The sequence below is a fragment of the Loxodonta africana genome, chromosome 4, assembly GCF_030014295.1.
Source record: "Loxodonta africana isolate mLoxAfr1 chromosome 4, mLoxAfr1.hap2, whole genome shotgun sequence".
Taxonomy (NCBI): domain Eukaryota; kingdom Metazoa; phylum Chordata; class Mammalia; order Proboscidea; family Elephantidae; genus Loxodonta; species Loxodonta africana.
The window spans coordinates 37,431,686-37,450,306 of NC_087345.1; the positions used below are offsets into that span (position 1 = coordinate 37,431,686).

At 40.4% G+C, this 18,621-nt stretch overlaps 1 protein-coding gene across 4 annotated transcripts in view; it reads left to right on the forward strand.

The window, feature by feature from the left end:
* Positions 1-1,329: 1,329 nt before the first annotated feature.
* The window catches only part of CEP83 (centrosomal protein 83), a 170,721-nt gene continuing 153,429 nt past the window's right edge, over positions 1,330-18,621 (forward strand). For 2 of the 4 annotated variants that reach the window (XM_023559732.2, XM_023559730.2), the window contains exon 1: positions 1,330-1,443. The gene's annotated coding sequence lies outside the window, so the exon portion shown is untranslated. The remainder of the gene's footprint in view (positions 1,444-18,621) is intronic. The other 2 variants (XM_003405263.4, XM_023559740.2) reach the window with 1 other exon arrangement.

Below are 18,621 nucleotides of genomic sequence, written 5' to 3' on the forward strand. Positions count from 1 at the left end.
CCAGTAACATTCCATTGCCAACTCAGTGTTTTCTAATGGTTCCTTTTCTTTCATTTCATTCAAAAAGTCGTTATCTCATTTGCTTCCAATCATAACTGGAGCCCGAAAACGTTAGCTCGGAGGATAAAAATAAGCTGTGCCAGACATTGTTGTGAGAATAAAAAGCAAGGTACTAAATATGAGGCGAGGGGAATGTCTATTTTCTCTCCACCTATTTTCAAAGGCTGACCGCCTACCTTATTTCAGCCCTCGGAACATTAATTGACGTTTTTAACTCTAGCTTACAACCTGAAGATAGGTAGTTCACAGTGTTAGCCAGAGCAGGTCTTGAACTACGTGACTGAGATTTGGAGCAGGAAGCGCGGAGGCAGGGAGGGATTCTCTCCTGGGTCCTGACCTGGGAGTTCCCCAGGGGCCAGCTGAGCAGACTCGCCACTTCTGGGCTAATGCCCCAAAGCTTGACCGCAGGCCACTTCAGCACCCCTTGCACCGCCCACGGGCACGGCGGCAAGCAGGAAGGAGGAAAGGTAGCAGGACGGGGGGTGGCGGCAGGAGAGCCACTGGAGCCCTCAGAGAAGGCAGAGTGGGGGGCACTGCGCGAAGAGGGAAGGAGAGGCGCGGAAGGGCTTGAAAAAACCCCAGAGACGCTGGGTTGGGCGCCGGTGAGGGACACCGGTTTCCTCCCCTAACCCTCGCGTCACTCCGGCCCCTGGAGGCCAGGGCCCAGGCCTGGATTTTCCGTTTCCTCCAGCTTGGGGGCGAGGGTTGCCTCTGAGTCTCTCCAGTGCCCTCCGGGAGGAACGTCCGAGCATCCGCGTTCCCGCCGCCACAGCCCGCGGCCACCTCAGCTCGTTTCCCGCCGCCACAGCCCGCGGCCACCTCAGCTCGCTTGCCTCCTCCCTCTAACGGCTTCAAACCACGGCCGGCGTAGGGGGCGTCGGTGACGTCGGCGTGTGGGCGGGACTTCCTGCTTCGCGCGGCCCCGGGTTTCGGGACAGAGCCTGCTCCGCGGGGCATGGGAGGCGGCCGGCGGCGGGCAGCCGGCTGAGGGCTTCGTCTTGGCCTCGTAGCTTTGAGGAGGCCAATCCGCGGGAAAGAAGTCTGCGCTTTTCTCCGCCGCCGCTTCCCCGTCCTTGGATTTCTGCTGGGTTACCTCTGAGATTTCCCGAGTCAGGAGCCCGAGGGCCCGACTCAGCCCTCCTGCTCCTGTTCCTCGTCGTCAGCCTGCGCCGCGAGCGGCCCCCCGGACTTCGCCCGGCGTGGTGGACCGGGCCAACATCCCAGCTGTAGGACCGTCGCCCTTAGCCCCAATGCCTCCGCGAGAAGGGTTGAGTGTGTACCCGTGGTTGGAGCTGTGGAGGTGTCCCCCGGTGGCGAGTGCGGCCAGAACACCGGTCCCTGTTAAGTTTTATGTGCGCTCGTTGCACACCGTGTGTGAGTCTGGTACGTAGCCTTTCTTTCTCGGGATGGTATCTTTTCCTTATTTGGGAAAACGCCTTTTTTTTTTTTTTTCGTTCCAAATCCTTTCTTGTTATTTATTTATTTATTTTAAAGTGATTGGAGCGCGCCTTAGAAAAGTAGGCTGTACCACGAGTGTTTATAGCCAGTTAAGTACACGTGAAACTATGGCCCTTTTTGATGCACATCTTCGTGGTGATTGTGTGGCCAATTTAATAATTCACTAAAACATATAATAGCTCCAGTTTAATTTGTGATGAGAAAGCCATGCTTCCATTTTCCTTGGCCTTGAAAACAATTTTAACAGTGGTGTTGACTGTCATTCCTGAGATAAGGTCTAAAATATGTAAGCGTGTAACAGGTTTAAATGGGCACTTCGGTAAACGCTTAGTGTCCAGATTTTGACCGTATTAAATGGGTTCTTTGCTCTTAAAAATGCCCACTGCCAATTATTTTAAAAGCCTTTGTTTCACATTAGCTGGAGTGATGAAGCTATTACCATAAAATCTCACAGAAGTCTAGTATAAGAAGAGACTTGTGCTGAATTTTTTTTACATATGATGTGGTTCATAATATGTTCAGGCTATTAGCACAAAATACTTGAATAGTTGTAGAACTGAGTAGGTTGTTAAGGCAGTGCTTCTGTTGCCAAGCAACATCACCATAAACAAGTCTGATATTCAGTTAGAATGTAATTAAATGTATCACTGGTTTTTTTATCCTACAATTATCTGGATTCAGAATTCTCTAAATTCGTATCAGTACCTTTGTTTCGTATTGAGATTTGACTCGAAATGCATTTTGTTTAGAATTATTAGACTGCTTTAAATTTCAGAGTCATACAGGCCTGTCCTGAGAGTTGCAAATGGATTTGAGTTACCCTTTGGTTATTTGGAAGCCCTGGTGGTGTAGTGGCTAAGTGCTATGGCTGCTAACCAAAGGGTCAGCAGTTCAAGTCCACTAGGTGCTCCTTGGAAGCTCTATGGGGCAGTTCTGCTCTGTCCTATAGGGTCACTATGAGTCGGAATTGACTCGACAGCACTGAGTTTGGTTTGGGTTTTTGGTTTGGTTATTTAGGATAGAGTATTTTTTATCCTGGATATTCCCCTTATTTTGAGTATTTTCTAACCAGTTGAAGTATGTAGGCTATATTCAAAAATTTTCTCAAATTATATCAATTTAGAGTTTAGGGAAATTGAAGCACTGATTATTGACAGGTAGTTTTTAAGTCTTGACTTAAGCAATAACCTCACTCCTTGTCCACTCATTGAACCCTTAATCATGTAATTTGTAGGTCAGCTTTCAGAGCACTTTTTCATGATCTTTTGAACACAGTAACTTTCAAGTAAGAAAGTAGGTGAGACAATTGGAGACAGTGAAACTGAATGACTTCTTTGAAATTTAGCTATTAGTAATTGGAAGTTGAAGTTTAGTGTTCTTTGTGTCATACCCTTACTGTATTGCTAAAAGCATTAAAGTAGACTTCATTTTAGTCCCCTCTCCCTTTTCCTTTCCCATATACTGATGTTGAAGTTATGAAATATTCCATAGTTGGGCGAGACTAGTAGAGAAGAAAAATGAAGAATGACTCGTGTGATAAAAATCCTTAGTAACCTGAAGTCAGCACTTATGTCATAAAAACATAGGAAGTTTTAATTCAAGGAGCTTAGAAGAATGAAATCTTAATGGAAAGATTAGTGAATTGTCAGAATTCCTCGCTCTTTCTCTTTTTGTTTTTGTATTTTCTAAGTATCATCTGTTTGCTTCAAGTAAATGAGTTTTATTTTAACTTTGTCATACATAATAGATTCGTGAGTAATTTATGTGTACTTTTAGGGACTGTATATGTGTATCTATGTAAAGAAAAAATAATTGGAAGTACTCTTTCCTACTGATTAAAGTTCAAATTTCTTAATCTGAACTTTTCAAAATCTCTTCTCACCATGTATTATCAACCTTATGTTCTTTATGGAAAAGCTGAGCTCTGGCCACACTGCTCTCTTCACTATCCTCTAAGCTTGCTATATGCTTTCTCCCTCCCATACCGCTCTTTATGTCATTCTGCGTACCTGGCCCATTTTTTTCTCTTCTTTCTTAAAATCTAAATTGTACTCTTTCTTAAAAGTTCAACTTCACAAGGACCTCTGAAATCCTATATATTTGTCGGTCACACTTATTTGATACTATACTTTATATCGTATTGTTCTGTTTTTCGTTTGTCTTGTCTTCCAAACTAGATTGTAAGCTCCTTAAGGGCAGAATACCAGATCTCAATGAGTTGTATGTTTCCTTAGACTCTTCCACATAGAAGTTGTCAAATAAATGTTTCTTAAAGATGACAAATGTGCATTTCTACTTCTTTTCCCCCTTCCATAATGCAGTAGAAGTAAAAGAAGATTGTTGAGAGAAGAGAGTAAATGAAGGGCAACTGTAGACCATAAGAAGAGGGATTAAAGACAAGGGATTCACTGGAATCAGAAGGAAAGGTTCTGTTCCTAGAAAGTGAATGTTTGAGAATTTCCCATGACAATATCAGCAGTAAGGTCTCCCTCAGGAATGCTTACGCTACTCCCAAGTGGGTTTGGGGAGTTTGGTCAGTTTCCTGGTTCTTCCTTAGTAGAATCTTAGTTTTAAACACCTTAGTCAATATTTCTCTCCCTTCCTCCCTCCACTCCTTTCTCTTTCTCCTTTTTTCCCTCCCCTTCCCCTACCTCTCTTCTCCCATCCCTGTCTTCCCAGTTCCTCATCTTACCCCTTTCCATCTTAATTTTTGACCTGATCGAAACTTAATTTATGAAATTAATGTCAGTAATTTTATCTAACCCTCATAAATTAGCAATTCTTTTAAGTATATATATATATTTTCCACCAGGTCTGCCCTTGCTGGGTCATGAAGAGATCACTGACTGTCAAGTCTAGTACTCTTTGAGTTTAACTGAGCTATAATCCAAGATGAAAGAAATTAAAGTCAGGAAATGCCCAGTTATTAATTTTTCTATAAATTGTGACTTCAGATTGTTTTGAAGGGGGACACTAAAACTGACTATTCTCTTTTGGAAAGCATGTGTCATTCTGAAGATATGTCTTTAAAAATTCTAGGTAAATTTTATAGTCTTGCTGTAAATCCTGTATCTGATGCTTATAAAAAAGAGTTACTTCAGTTGAAGGTATAAAAAAGTGATGTTGAGTCTCAGAGTACTTTTATAAATCTTGACTTGATTCAGTTGTTTCTTAGTGAGCTTGCCATACTAGCTTCTGAGTTGTTGCTCAGTAACACAATTGCAGTATAACATAGCAACCATTGAAAACAGAAGCATTGGACTATAGGGATTTTCCTGATGAAGGTGCAATGCCTATCTCTAATGTTCACATTCAGTCTCTCAACCGATTCATGTTTTGGTGTTTGGCAGACATTTGAGATATTATTAAACTCTTAAATATATTTTCTAGGGTGATGACAAATTATAACTTTCTGCACATGGTTTTCACGTAGAGATGCACAATAAATATGTATTGAATTTTAGTGTGTGAGAAGGACATGCAAAAGACTGGTTCAGTTAAAGACTGGCCTATTCTGGGCAAAAAAGCTATTAAGTAATAATTAACATCAGAGTTCTCTGCAACTGATATAGTCAACCGGAGCTGGGGTGGATGAAGCTGAAATGGTTCTTAATAACATTTTTGTATTATTTCTGGAGGTTCATGGAAAGCTTAGATCAGTAAGCTTGATTTAATCGGTACTGTGATTTTGTGGGAAGAGAATTGTGACTCAGGAGACCAAGACTTGACTGGGTGAGTCACTGAACCTTTCTTGGCCTGTTTTGTCATTGGGGAAAAAAAAATATCTCCAAATGTTCGTTTCAGGAATTGCGTGCTTCCAGTTTAAAGCAATTTTTATTTCTCCTGTTCATTGGTAGTCAGTGTTTGAGTGCCTGTTATGTGTCTTGCACTATACTAGGCACTGAGGAGATAGTAAATGAGACATAATGTTAAGTCTTGAGTAGCTTATTATCTGGTGAGAGAAATGGGATAAAGTAGTTATTTTTAATACAACATGGTAAGTGCTGTAAGGATAAATAAGAGTGTTTATGGGGGCATGTAGGAGGAACACCTGACCTAGAACTCTGCTGCATCAGGAAAGGCTCTCTTAGTGGAGAAAGTAATATATAGGCTGAGTCATGAAGTATGTAAGAATCAGTGAAGTGAGAAGGGTAGGGACCTGTGGGTTTATGGAACTACAAGTAGTAAAGTATATTCAGAACACCGATGAGATTGGAGAATAAGCCAGGATCAGATCATGGAGGGAAGGAGGTGGGGGAGTTGTATACCTTTTTGAGGAATTTGGACATTAGTCCTTAAAATGAATACGAAGACATTCGTTTGTCCATCATATCATCATATATCTGAACCTTTACTGTTTGCCAGGCACTAGGGTAGGCCCTGGGATCAGCTCTTAGACAGACTTGGACTTGCCATATTGGGGCTTATGCTGAAGTGGGGAATCAGCTCAATCTCCTACATATTTTAACTCAACTCCTCTGTAAATATTTGCTTCACCTTCTTGCTGTAACTGAATCCTGGTTATCCTTGGGGACACTGCTTTCCTTGTAGCCATCACAAGTGAAGAGTTTTTTTTCCTCATCCCAGATACCCTAGGGCCTGAATGAGGGATCTTTATGAACCTCAGCTCCTTTGAAAATTGTTTCATCAGACTTAACTATATTATTCCTTGTTTCTGTGATCTACCAGCTTTCCAGTCAATTCCTCTCATTCAATGAAGCCTATCACCCAGCTCATTGTCTTCCTCTCCACTGTTACTTCTGTCATCACTCTTATTAATATAGATCAGAGGTTGGTAAATTATAGCCCATGAACCAAATCTGTTCCTTCTACCGCCTATTTTTGTAAATAAAGTTTTATTGGAACACACCCATGCTCATTCATTTACTGTGTTTGGTGGCTTTTGTTTTACAATGGCTGAAGTAAGTAATTGTGCCAGGAACTGTATAGTCTGCAAAGCCAAAAATATTTACTGTCTGGCCGTTTATAGAAAAAGTTTGTCAACCCTTCATGTATATGATCTATCCAACATTCTGGCATCTTTGTTGTTTTATAGCACCAAGATGATCTTTTTCTGTGCCCTAACTAAACAACTCATGTAGTCAAGTCCTAAACTTTAATATTGGTATAATAGCACCACCTCTGAAACCTCAATTTCAAACATCACAGTCTCTAGCCACTTAACTTTTTAGCCCATTTACTCTAGTATTCCCATTGCAGCAATTCTCTGATCTCAACAAGGTTTTGACCTTACCACATTTTCAGTGTTACCCCTTATTAAGTCTCTACTTCTCTCTTTACCCAGCTTAGGTTCCTTATTCTAGCACTATAACTACTCCCTAGCAAAATCTCTTAACTCCCTTACCCATCCTTCCCTGTAGAACCCCAGTCCTGGCAAAACACATTTATCCTCCTGCTCCGTATCTGGACCCTAAGGAGCTGAACATTGTTGAACAAATCATTTTTAATCATGCCAACCAGACTCACTTCAAATTTATGGTCAGCAATCTCAAATGGTCACCCAGCATTTCTGGAGTCTTAAATTTCACACTGTCAGGACAACCATTTCATATTTTCTCCCCAGATCTTCAGTATTCTTTCCAGTATTTCTCAGTTGATGACTCACCTAATAAGAGAATCCACCTGCATTTGTACCCACATATTCTGTCTTCCCTTGATGTTACAATGTGGAAGTTGTTCTGTTCTAAAGCCTGCTGCTCTACTTTTGTTCTGGGTCCTTGGTTTCTTTTCTCCCTAGAACTTTGATCCTTTTTCTCTACACCTTTAATTTTTTTCCTCTCTGTTGTATCCTTTTCAGTTGGCATATAAACACTCCTTAATATAACTCATCTAAATAAAAACAAAAACCTCTCTTCACCCCATATTCCTCTCTAGATACCAACTCCTTTCTCTGCCTCTTTTCGCAACCCAGCTCCGTGAAAGAGTTGCCGTTTCCCGTATTACACCTGCCATTCTCTCTTCATTACATTCTGATCAAGCGTTTATTTCTACCACTTCTCTGAAAAAGTTCTTTTCAGGATCCCTAAGATAGCCCTGGTGACGCAGTGGTTAAGAGCTCAGCTGCTAACCAAGAGGTCGGTGGGTTGAACCCACCAGCTGCTCCATGGGAGAAATATGTGGCAGTCTGCTTCCATAAAGTTTAACCAAAACAAAGCAAACCCTGTTGCTGTCAAGTCGATTCTGACTCATAGTGACCCTATAGGGCAGAGTAGAACTGCCCCACAGAGTTTCCAAGGAGCAGCTGGTGGATTTGAACTGCTGACCTTTTGGTTAGCAGCTGTAGCTCTTAACCACTGTAACACTAGGTCATATTCTCTTGTTTTTTTCTCTCTTTCTCTGATTGCTCCTTTTTAGTCTCTTATAAGTGGCTTCTCCTCTACCTGACTTCTGAGTATGTCTCAGGGTTCAGTTCTCTATTTACATTCTCTCCCTAAGTGATCTTATTTGGTTCTACCCATGGCCTGTGTATCATCTATACTTGTGCTAATGGTAGCCACTAGCTACGAGTAGCTATTAGCTACTGATTTAAGATGTTTTGAGATGATTTAAGATGTTTTGAGAGTAAGGTACATACCGTATTTCAAAGATGTAGTGTGGAAAACTAATATAAAATATCTCTAATAATCTTTATATTCATTAAATTTTTAAATAATATTTTGGATATATTGAGTTAAATTTATTGAAATTCCACCTTTTTATAGTTTTTTTTTAAATGTCTCTGCTAGAAAATTTAAACTTACGTATGGGGCTCGCATGTTATATTTCTCTTGCATAGCATTCATCTCTATGCTGAGCATGCTCAAATTACTGTGTGTCAGATGCTGTCCTAGGTGTTGGGGATATTATTGTGTTGTTAGGTGCCATCTAGTCAGTTGTCAGTCATAGTGATCCTGTGTACAACAGAGTGAAACACTGCCTGGTCCTGCATCATCCTCACAGTTGTTATGCTTTTGCAGCAGATTTGCTAAGTGCCATGCATTCTTTGATTTCTTGACTGCTGCTTCCATGGGTGTTGATTGTGGATTCAAGTAGAAATCCTTTACAACTTCAGTATTTTCTCCATTTATCATGATGTTGCTTATTGGTCCAGTTGTGAGCATTTTTGTTTTCATGTTAAGGTATAATCCATACTGAAGGCTGTGGTCTGTGATCTTCATCAGTAAGTGCTTCAAGTCCTCTTCACTTTCAGCAAGCAAGGTTGTGTCATCTGCATATTGCAGGTTGTTAATGCATCTTCCTCCAATCCTAATGCCGTGTTGTTCTTCATATAGCCCAGTTTCTCGGATTATTTGCTCGGCATACAGATTAAATAAGTATGGTGAAAGGATACAGATCTGACACACACCTTTCCTGACTTCAAACCATGCGATATCCCCTTGTTCTGTTTGAACTACTGCCTCTTGGTCTAAGTACAGGTTCCTCATGAGCACAATTACATGTTCTTGGATTCCCATTCATCCCAATGTTATCCATAATTTCTTATGCTCCACAAAGTTAAATGCCTTTGCATAGTCAATCAAACGCAGATAAAAATCTTTCTGGTGTTCTTTGCTTTCAGCCAGTATCCATCTGATATCAGCAATGGTATCCTTTTGTTCTACGTCCTTTTCTGAACCTAGCTTGAATTTCTGGCAGTTCTCTGTCGATGTACTGCTGCAACTGCTTTCGAATGATCTTCAGCAAAATTTTACTTTTGTGGGATATAAATGATTTGTTCGATAATTTCCTAAATTTGTTGGGTCACCTTTCTTCGGAATGGGTACAAATATGGATCTCTTCCAATCGGTTGGCCAGGTAGCTGTCTTCACATTTCTTGGCGTAGACAAGTGTGCACCTCCAGTGCTGCATCCGTTTGTTGAATTGGTATTTATTCAATTCCTGGAGCCTTGTTTTTTTATTATCAGTGCAGCTTGGACTTCTTCCTTCAGTACCATCCAAGTGGAACTGAAGAGATGGTGTTTGAGCAGAGACCTAAAAGAAGTAAGGGAGTGAGCCACTCGGATATCCTGCTTATTCTATATATCTTTGCTTGACTGTTCAATAGGTTTCATGAACAGACACTATTCCTCTCTGTACTAAATCTCTGAAAGTATTTTCAGCATTTCAGTAAGTGTCACTGACTTGCTTCTCTGTTGCTCTGGCTACAAACCTTCGAGTTGTCTTTCCTTTTCTTATACCCCAGTTCTAAGTCACCATCAGTTAGTCCTGTTGTCCATACTGCCATAGCATATTCTGAATTCTCTTAACCACTGCCATCGCTCCTGTCTTTAAGTAATTGCTCTCTTGTACTACTGCAGCAGCCTCCTAATCGGTCTCCCTGCTCCCTCACTCCCTGTAATCCCCCAGAGCCAGAGTTACCTTTCTGAACTGTAGAACTGAGGAATGTCACTTGTCTGCTTTCATTGGCTTTCCAAAGAAGACAAAATGAAATTCAAACTTCTTACCATGTCTTCAAGACTCTGCATGTTATGTTTATATTTAACCTCATTGCCTCCATTCTCACCTTTATTCACTATGCTTCACCCATATTGCCCCCCCCCCTTAAGGATATAGGGTAAAAATATTTTATTTATTTTTTAGACTGGGGTTGCTGTTATTAGTTGCCGTGGAGTCGATCCCGACTCATGACGACCCCATGTGTGCAGAGTAGAACTGCGCCATAGGGTTTTCAAGGTTGTAAACTTTCAGAAGTAGATCACCAGTCCAGCCTTCCAAGGCACCTCTGGGTGGGTTTGAACTGCCAGTCTTTCAGCTAGTAGTCTTCCACTTAACCATTTGCAGCACCCCAAGGACTCCCCTCATTCCCCCTCCACACACACACACACACGCACACACACGCACTCCTTAGGGGAATAGTCAAGAGATGGCAATTGATGTCATGGAAATGGAAATGATCCCATAAGAGGAAGATGTAGAAGAGAATCAGTGGACAGAGCCCAAAGGAGGACTAGAATTGAAAGAATGTATTAGTTAAAATGAAATCTTGGAGGAAACTGTGGAGAGCTCAGCAAGCTCAAAGAGACAGAAGGAAAACAGAGTGGGTTGCCCTGGGAAGGGAGTGCTTCAAGGAGGGATGAAGAGGTCAGCAATATCAAATGCTGTGGAGAGGTCAAGTAAGGTAAGGGTTGAGAAATGTCCAGTGGACTTCATAACAAGGAGGTTGCTGTTGACTTTGGCAAGAGCAATTTGAGTTAGGAATGAGTTAGAAAGCAGGTTACCTTGGATTGAGGAGTAAATGGAAGGTGAAAAAAAAATGAGATAGAAGATGTTGCCCTGAAGGGAAACAATGAGAGAAGGCATTAATTCAACAAACCTTTAAGTGCCTCCTCTGTGATAGGCGCTTAATAAATTTTTAAGTACTAGGGCTAGTCCTAATAAACCCTGGACTTTGAAGGATTTGTGATCCAACAGAGGGAGACAGACATGAAAAAGCACCACGAAGCACTACAAAGCTCTGTCAGAAGGTACGAGTTGGGTGCAGTGAAAGTGCAAAGCAGGGATTATGATGGGGAGGTATGTAGCTGATGCCATTTGGGAAGGCTATAGAAGAGGTGAACTTTGAGTTTAGTTTTGGGAATGAGTAGCTGTTGACCCATAGTTCAGCAGGGTCATTCTCTGAAGGATGAGCAATGGAAGCAGAGGGATAGAGTTGTGCGTTGTGTGGGGGATAGCATAAAATTGGGCATGGCTGGAGTGAAAGTATGAGGGAAGGCTTAGATCCCAGGTCATTCTTGGTCTTGTCTACCTACTAAAGAATTGGGATTTGGGCTTGTAAAAATTGTAAAATCAGAATTCTCTTTAATCAACTGTTTTGACATCAGTAGTCATTTGGAGAAGAATTTGGTTGTAATATCAGTATCAGGACTATGCAAACACCTATGATGATTAAGTTTAAAATTGTGATGGGTTGAAGTGCTACTTTTGCGCATCTGCAGCAATTCTGTGTTTAAATTCAGTCATTTGCAGGGAGCTTTTAATTTTCTGTATTTTCATTATTTATTGATCAAACATTTTGGCACCGTGGAAACGCTGGTGGCGTAGTGGTTAAGTGATACGGCTGCCAACCAAAGGGTGGGCAGTTTGAATCCACCAGGCACTCCTTGGAAACTCTATGGGGCAGTTCTACTCTGTCCTATAGAGTCTCTATGAGTCAGAATCGACTCAACGGCACTGGGTTTGATTTGGTTTGGTTTTTTATATTTGAAGTATGCTAAGCATATACAGAAAAGATATTGGCATACAGTGAATGCTCAATAAATTTGTTAAAGAATAAATATTGCCTTTATGAAGTTGATAAAAGGCATAATTGAATAAGTGCATGTGTGATAGCTAGCATATATGGAACCTTTAAGTGTCCCAGACGTGTTACACGTTATCTCAATATGCTAAAGAAGAAGAGTGGAGGAAGTGATTAATTATAATTGAGTGTATTAGTGAATGTTTCTCAAAAGAATAGTAATTGGATTAGGCTTACAAGAGGAGCAGGGTTTTGGTTATCTGAGTGAGATGGTATCCCAGGATAAAAGAACAATATGAACAAAGATGCAGAGCTGTTAAAGTGAATCCTGCTAAAACTTGAAATATTTGGACATAACTAACCTACAGATCTTAGTCACAAAGCTTAGTTTATACTTATTTATTAGCGTTTCCATTTTGGCAATGGCTTGAGAGTTTCCCTTAATACAGTAAATGAACTTTCTTTTAAGCTTTGCTTTCCTTAGTATGGTCTGTAGAGAAAAAATAGTGTAGTTGTGAGCATACGAATTCTTATGTCAGACTTGTATATTTGAATACTGGTTCTGCAGTTTACTGACTGTGACCTTGGGAGAGTTATTCAACCTATGGGCTTCAGCTTCCTCATCAGTAAAATGAAGATAATAACAGTTATCTGGCATTATTGTTATTGTAATCATCATTCCCATTAACTGTAGATTTTTTTTCTTCAAACTACTGGATTATCCTTATACTCAAATAGGACCCATTTGACTCTGAAAAATGTCAGGACATCTTAGTTGACAGGTTTTTCTTCATTGTAGTGTCTGGCCTCATTTTTTTTTTTTTTGATAAGAAGCCACCTGTTAGTCATATTGTTGTTGCCCTGTATATGTTGTTGTTGTTAGGTGCCATCGAGTCAGTTCGGACTCATAGCCACACTGTGTACAACAGAACGAAATACTGCCTGGTCCTGCTCCATCTCACAGTCGCTGTTGTGCTTGACCCCATTGTTGCAGCCACTGTGTCTTTCCATCTTGTTGAGGGCCTTACTCTTTTTGACTGACCCTCTACTTTACCAAGCATGATGCCCTTTTCCAGGGACTGATCCATTTTGATAACATGTCCAAAATATGTGAGATGTAGTCTTGCCATCTTTGTGTCTAAGGAGCGTCCTGGCTGTACTTCTTCCAAGACAGATTTGTTTATTCTTCTGGCTGTCCATGATGTGTTTGATATTCTTCACTAACACCATAATTCCAAGGGATGAATTCTTCTTTGGTCTTCCTTATTCATTGTCCAGCTTTTGCATGCATAGGAGGTGATTGAAATTACCACAGCTTAGGTCAGGCACACCTTAGTCCTTAAAGTGACATCTATGCTTTTAAACACTTTAAGGAGGTCTTTTGCAGCAGATTTGCCAAGTGCAATGCATTCTTTGATATCTTGACTGCTGCTTCTGTGGGTGTTGATTGTGGATCCAAGTAAAATGAAATTCTTGGCAATTTCAGTCTTTTCTGTGTTTATCATGATGTTGCTTATTGGTCAAGTTGTGAGAATTTTTTCGTTATATTGAGGTATAATCCGTACTGAAGGCTGTATAGCCTTTGATCTTCATCAGTAAGTGCTTTAAGTACTCATCGCTTTCACCAAGCAAGGTTATATTTGCTTAACAGTGTCTTTTGAAGGGCCGAAGTTCTTAATTTTGATGAGGTCCAATTTGTCACTTTTTTCTTTTATGTGTTGTGCTTTTGGTGTCTATTTAAGAAATCTTTACCTAGTCGAAGATCACAGTGATTTTCTTCTAGTAGTTTTATAGTTTGCATTTAGGACTGTGATTCATTTTGAGTCAATTTTTGTGTATGGTACAAGGTATAACTTGAAGCTCACTTCTTTGCATATGGATAGCCACTTGTCCAGGACAATTTATTGGAAAGATATCCGTTCTTCACTGCCTTGACTTTCCATTTTGGTGAAAACTGAATTGACCATATATGTGTGAGTCTATTTCTGAACTCTGTCTTGTTTGGTTGATCTATATGTCTGTGTTGACACTAATGCCACACAGTTTTGATTTCTGTAGCATTTTAATAAGTCATGAAGTCAAGTAGTGCAAGTCCTCTAACTTTGTTCTTCTTTCTCAAAGTTGTTTTGGCTATTAAAAAAAAAAAGAACCTAACCTGTTGCCATCGAGTCGATTCCGACCTACAGTGACCCTGTAGGACAGAGTAGAACGGCCCCATAGGGTTTCTGAGGAGTGGCTGGTGGATTTGAGCTGTTGACCTTTTGGTTAGCAGCTAGATGTTTAACCACTGAGCTAGCAGAACTGTAGATCCTTTCTTTTAACTAAATGAATTTTAGAATCACCTTGTTAATTTCTGTAGAAAAGGCTGCTGTGATTTTGAATGACATGACATTGAATTTGTGACACATTAACATCTTAGCAATATTGAGTTTTCTGATTCATGACTAGTTGGTATATATCTTTATCATAACACGCATTTCTTTCCTTTTATTGTGCTTTAAGTGAAAGTTTACGAACCAAGCCCGTCTCATACAAAAACTTACATACACCTTGCTATGTACTCCTAGCTACTCTCCCCGTAATGAGACAGCACACTCCTTCCTTCCACTCTCTATTTTCGGGTCTATTGAGCCAGCTTCTGACCCCCTCTGCCCTCTCATCTCCCCTCCAGACAATAGCTGCTCACATAGTCTCATGTGTCTACTTGATCCAAGAAGCTCACTCTTCACCAGTATCATTTTCTATCCCATGGTCCAGTCCAATCCCTGTCTGAAGAGTTGGCTTTGGGAATGGTTCCTGTCTTGGGCTAACAGGAGGTCTGGGGAGCCTGACCTCCAGGGTCCTTCTAGTCTCAGTCAGACGGTTAAGTCTGGTCTTTTTATGAGAGTTTGAGGTCTACATCCCACTGCTCTCCTGCTCCCTCAGGGGTTCTTTGTTGTGTTCCCTGTCAGGGCAGTCATCGATTTTAGTCAGGCACCATCTAGTTCTTCTGGTCTCAGGCTGATGTAGTCTCTGGTTTATGTGGCCCTTTCTGTCTCTTGGGCTCATAATTACCTTGTGTCTTTAACGTTCTTCATTCTCCTTTGATCCAGGTGGGTTGAGTCCAATTGATGCATCTTAGATGGCCACTCGCTAGTGTTTAAGACCCCAGACCCACTCCCCAAAGTGGGATGCAGAAAGTTTTTTAATAGATTTTATTATCCCAATTGACCTAGATGTCCCTTGAAACCATGGTCCCTAACCAACCCCCCTGCCACACACACACACACACACACACACACACACACACACACACACACACTGGCGTTCAAAGCCTTCAGTTCATTCCGAAACTTCTTTGCTTTTGGCTTAGTCCGGTTGTGCTGACCTCTCTTGTATTGTGTGTTGTCTTTCCCTTCACCTAGAATAGTTCTTGTCTACTGTCTGATTAGTGAGTAGCCTTCTCCCTCCTTCCCCACCCTTGTAATCATCAAAGAATATTTTCTTCTGTGTTCAAACTGTTTCTTATAACGGTGGTCTCTTACAACATTTGTTCTTTTCCAACTGACTGATTTCACTCAGCATAATGCCTTCCAGATGCCTCCACGTTATGTTTCACGATTCATTTTTCTCAATCTTTTCGTAGTATTGTGTGAATATACCATAATTTATTTATCCATTCATCCGTTGATGGGCATCATGGTTGCTTCCATTTTTTTGCTATTGTAAACAGTGCTGCAGTGATCGTGAGTGTATATATCAGTTCGTGTGAAGGCTCTTATTTTTCTAGGATATATTCCAAGGAGTGGGATTGCTTCATCGAATGGTTGTTCTATTTCTAGCATTTTAAGGAAGTGCCAAATTGATTTTCCAAGTGGTTGTACAATTTTATATTCCTACCAGCAGTGTATAAGTGTTCTAGTCTCCCTGCAGCCTCTCCAACATTTACTCTTTTGTTTTTGGATTAATGCCAGCCTTGTTGGAGTGAGATGGTGTCTCATTGTAGTTTTGATTTGCATTTCTCTGATGGCCAGTGATCGAGAGCTTTTCCTCATGTATCTGTTAGCTGCCTGAATGTCTTCTTTGGTGAAGTGCATGTTCATATCCTTTGCCCATTTTTTTAGTGGGTTATTTGTCTTTTTGTTATTGAGTTTTTGCAGTATCTTATAGATTTTAGTGATGAGACGCTGATTGGATTTATCGTAGCCAAAAAAATTTTTTCCCAGTCTGTAGATAATCTTTTTACTCTTTTGGAGAAGTCTTTGGATGAGCATAAGTGTTTGATTTTTAGGAGCTCCCTTGTATCTAATTTCTCTTCTGGTGTTTGTGCATTGTTAGTTATGTTTTGTATACTGCTTATGCTGTGTATTAGGGCTCCTAGCATTGTCCCTATTTTTTTCTTCCATGATCTTTGTCATTTTAGATTTTATATTTAGGCTTTGATCCATTTCGAGTTAGTTTTTGTATGTGGTATGAGGTATGTGTCTTGTTTCATTTTTTTGGCTGATGGATCCAATTATGCCAGTACCATTTGTTAAAGAAACTGTCTTTTCCCCATTTAACAGACTTTGGGCCTTTGTCAAATATCAGCTGCTCATATGTGGATAGATTTATGTCTGGATTCTCAATTCTGTTCCACTGCTCTATGTATGTGTTGTGGTACCAGTACCAGGCTGTTTTGACTACTACATGACATACATTTTAATAGCCTCTTTTTCCATTATAAAAAGCATTTTGATGTAAGCAGCATGAGGGCAGGGACCTAATTCTGTTTCCCACTGTTACCTGGCACTTAACAGGTACTCAGTAAATATTTATTGATTGATAAATGAAGAAGATCCCTGAACATAAATACTTGGGTACCTCTCTGATTAGTTTCTTAGGATTCTTTCCTACATGTGGGATCCTAGGTCAAAGGATATGTTCGTTTATAAGGTTTTTGATTTACCAAAGTGTCCCCCCAAATTTTTTATTTTTGAGGCAGAAATTTTTTGGTGACTAGCTATCATAAAGTATGCATAATTGGTTAGCAAACAATGCTCTTGGTGATATCCTTCCCCAAGCTTTCCGTCAAACTACATTGTAAGCTTATGGGAAAGTAGGATTCACATCAGTAAATTTCTAGATTACCTCCTTGTTTTTAACCAGGTTTACTAAAATTGACAGCTATGGAGATGACCAAAAAAGTAGAGAATTGTAGTTTTTCCTTTGAAGAATTCATAGTTGTTATTTGAAAGATAGTTGGCATAGTTGTAAAGCAGCTAGAGAGGAAAAGTACAGATGTGATAGATACCCTAAGGCAAGCACAAAGAGGGTAAAGACCTATGGAGCAGAAGGACAAAAGCGATTCTTGACCTTGACTTTTAGAGTGACTACAAACTGTGAAAATAGTTCCAAGATTCTTCAGACTGCTGGAATTTTAGTTTGACTCTGATCTTGATCTGTGATTAATTGAAAGGATTTAAGAAAGTATTTTAGTTTGGCATAACTGTATGAGCAAAGTTCTGAAGGCAAGAAGAAGTATGTGAGGGACTGTAAAGTGAACTTAATTGGCTCTAGCAAAGGAGCCATGTGGGGCAGCAAAATAAAATGTTTGCATTTTATGTAGGGAGCTGGTTAATGCAGGGCTTTGATTTTGTGGCTGAGACATTTAGATTTTATCCAGGAAACCATAGGAAGGGCTGTAATAGTAATTATAATGGTGAAAACTGTATGAGAAAGATTGCCCTGGTGGATATTTGTAGGCTTTGTAAGAATAAGGAAAAACTAAAATCTAGAACACTGACCAGGTAGCTTCTGTTAAAATAAACTAAGTATAAAATATTTGAGATTTTACACCAAAGGGTAATGACTCTGGAAATGAAGAATGGTTAAGACCAACAGAACAAGAAAGAATCAGCAAGATTAATAATTTGTAATTTGTGGATTGTGGGGAGTGAGTTGTGCCTAAGAAATAAGGAAAGGATAATGATAACAATAGGTCTTCCCCCCCTCCCCCCCAAGAAGGCAGGTAGAAAATTTGAAGTAAATGAGTTCTTCTTATGTTGAGTTGCTATTGTAGATGAGATGTGTGTGGAGTGGGAAGTTCTGAGTTAGTAGAGAGGTTAGGAAGTAGGATGTAAATTTGACTGTCATTCAGACTAGAAGTAATAATTGAAGCTGTGAGAGTGGTAACTTGACTTTTAGAGGCAGAACGACAGACTAGAGATTTCCCATGGGGAGTGACAGAAAGGGAGCAAATAAGAGAGTGAGAAGAGGCAGAGAGAGGAGATGGTCATGGTGTTGTAGATGCTAAGGAAGAAGGTTTCTGAGAGATTCATAAGGGGAATTGTGTGCAAGCTGCAGCATCAACTTTTCTTTGTGTTTCCTACTGTTTAGCATTGGCTAGTAAACATAGTAACCTCTTGATGAAAGATAATTATAAGTTATTATCTTAATTATTAATCAAGAGTAAAAGTTTTAATATGGTTACTATCTATTGCTTTTTTTTTTAATAATTTTTATTGTGCTTTAAGTGAAATTTTACAAATCAAGTCAGTCTGTCACATATAAGCTTATATACACCTTACTCCATACTTTCACTTACTCTCCCCCTAATAAGTCAGTCCGCTCCCTCCTTCCAGTCTCTCCTTTCGTGACAATTTTGCCAGTTTCTAACCCTCTCTACCCTCCTATCTCCCCTCCAGGCAGGAGATGCCAACACAGTCTCAAGTGTCCACCTGATACAAGTAGCTCACTCTTTGTCAGCATCTCTCTCCAGCCCATTGTCCAGTCCCTTCCATGTCTGATGAGTTATCTTCAGGAATGGTTCTTGTCCTGGGCCAACAGGTTTGGGGACCACGACCGCCGGGATTCCTCTAGTCTCA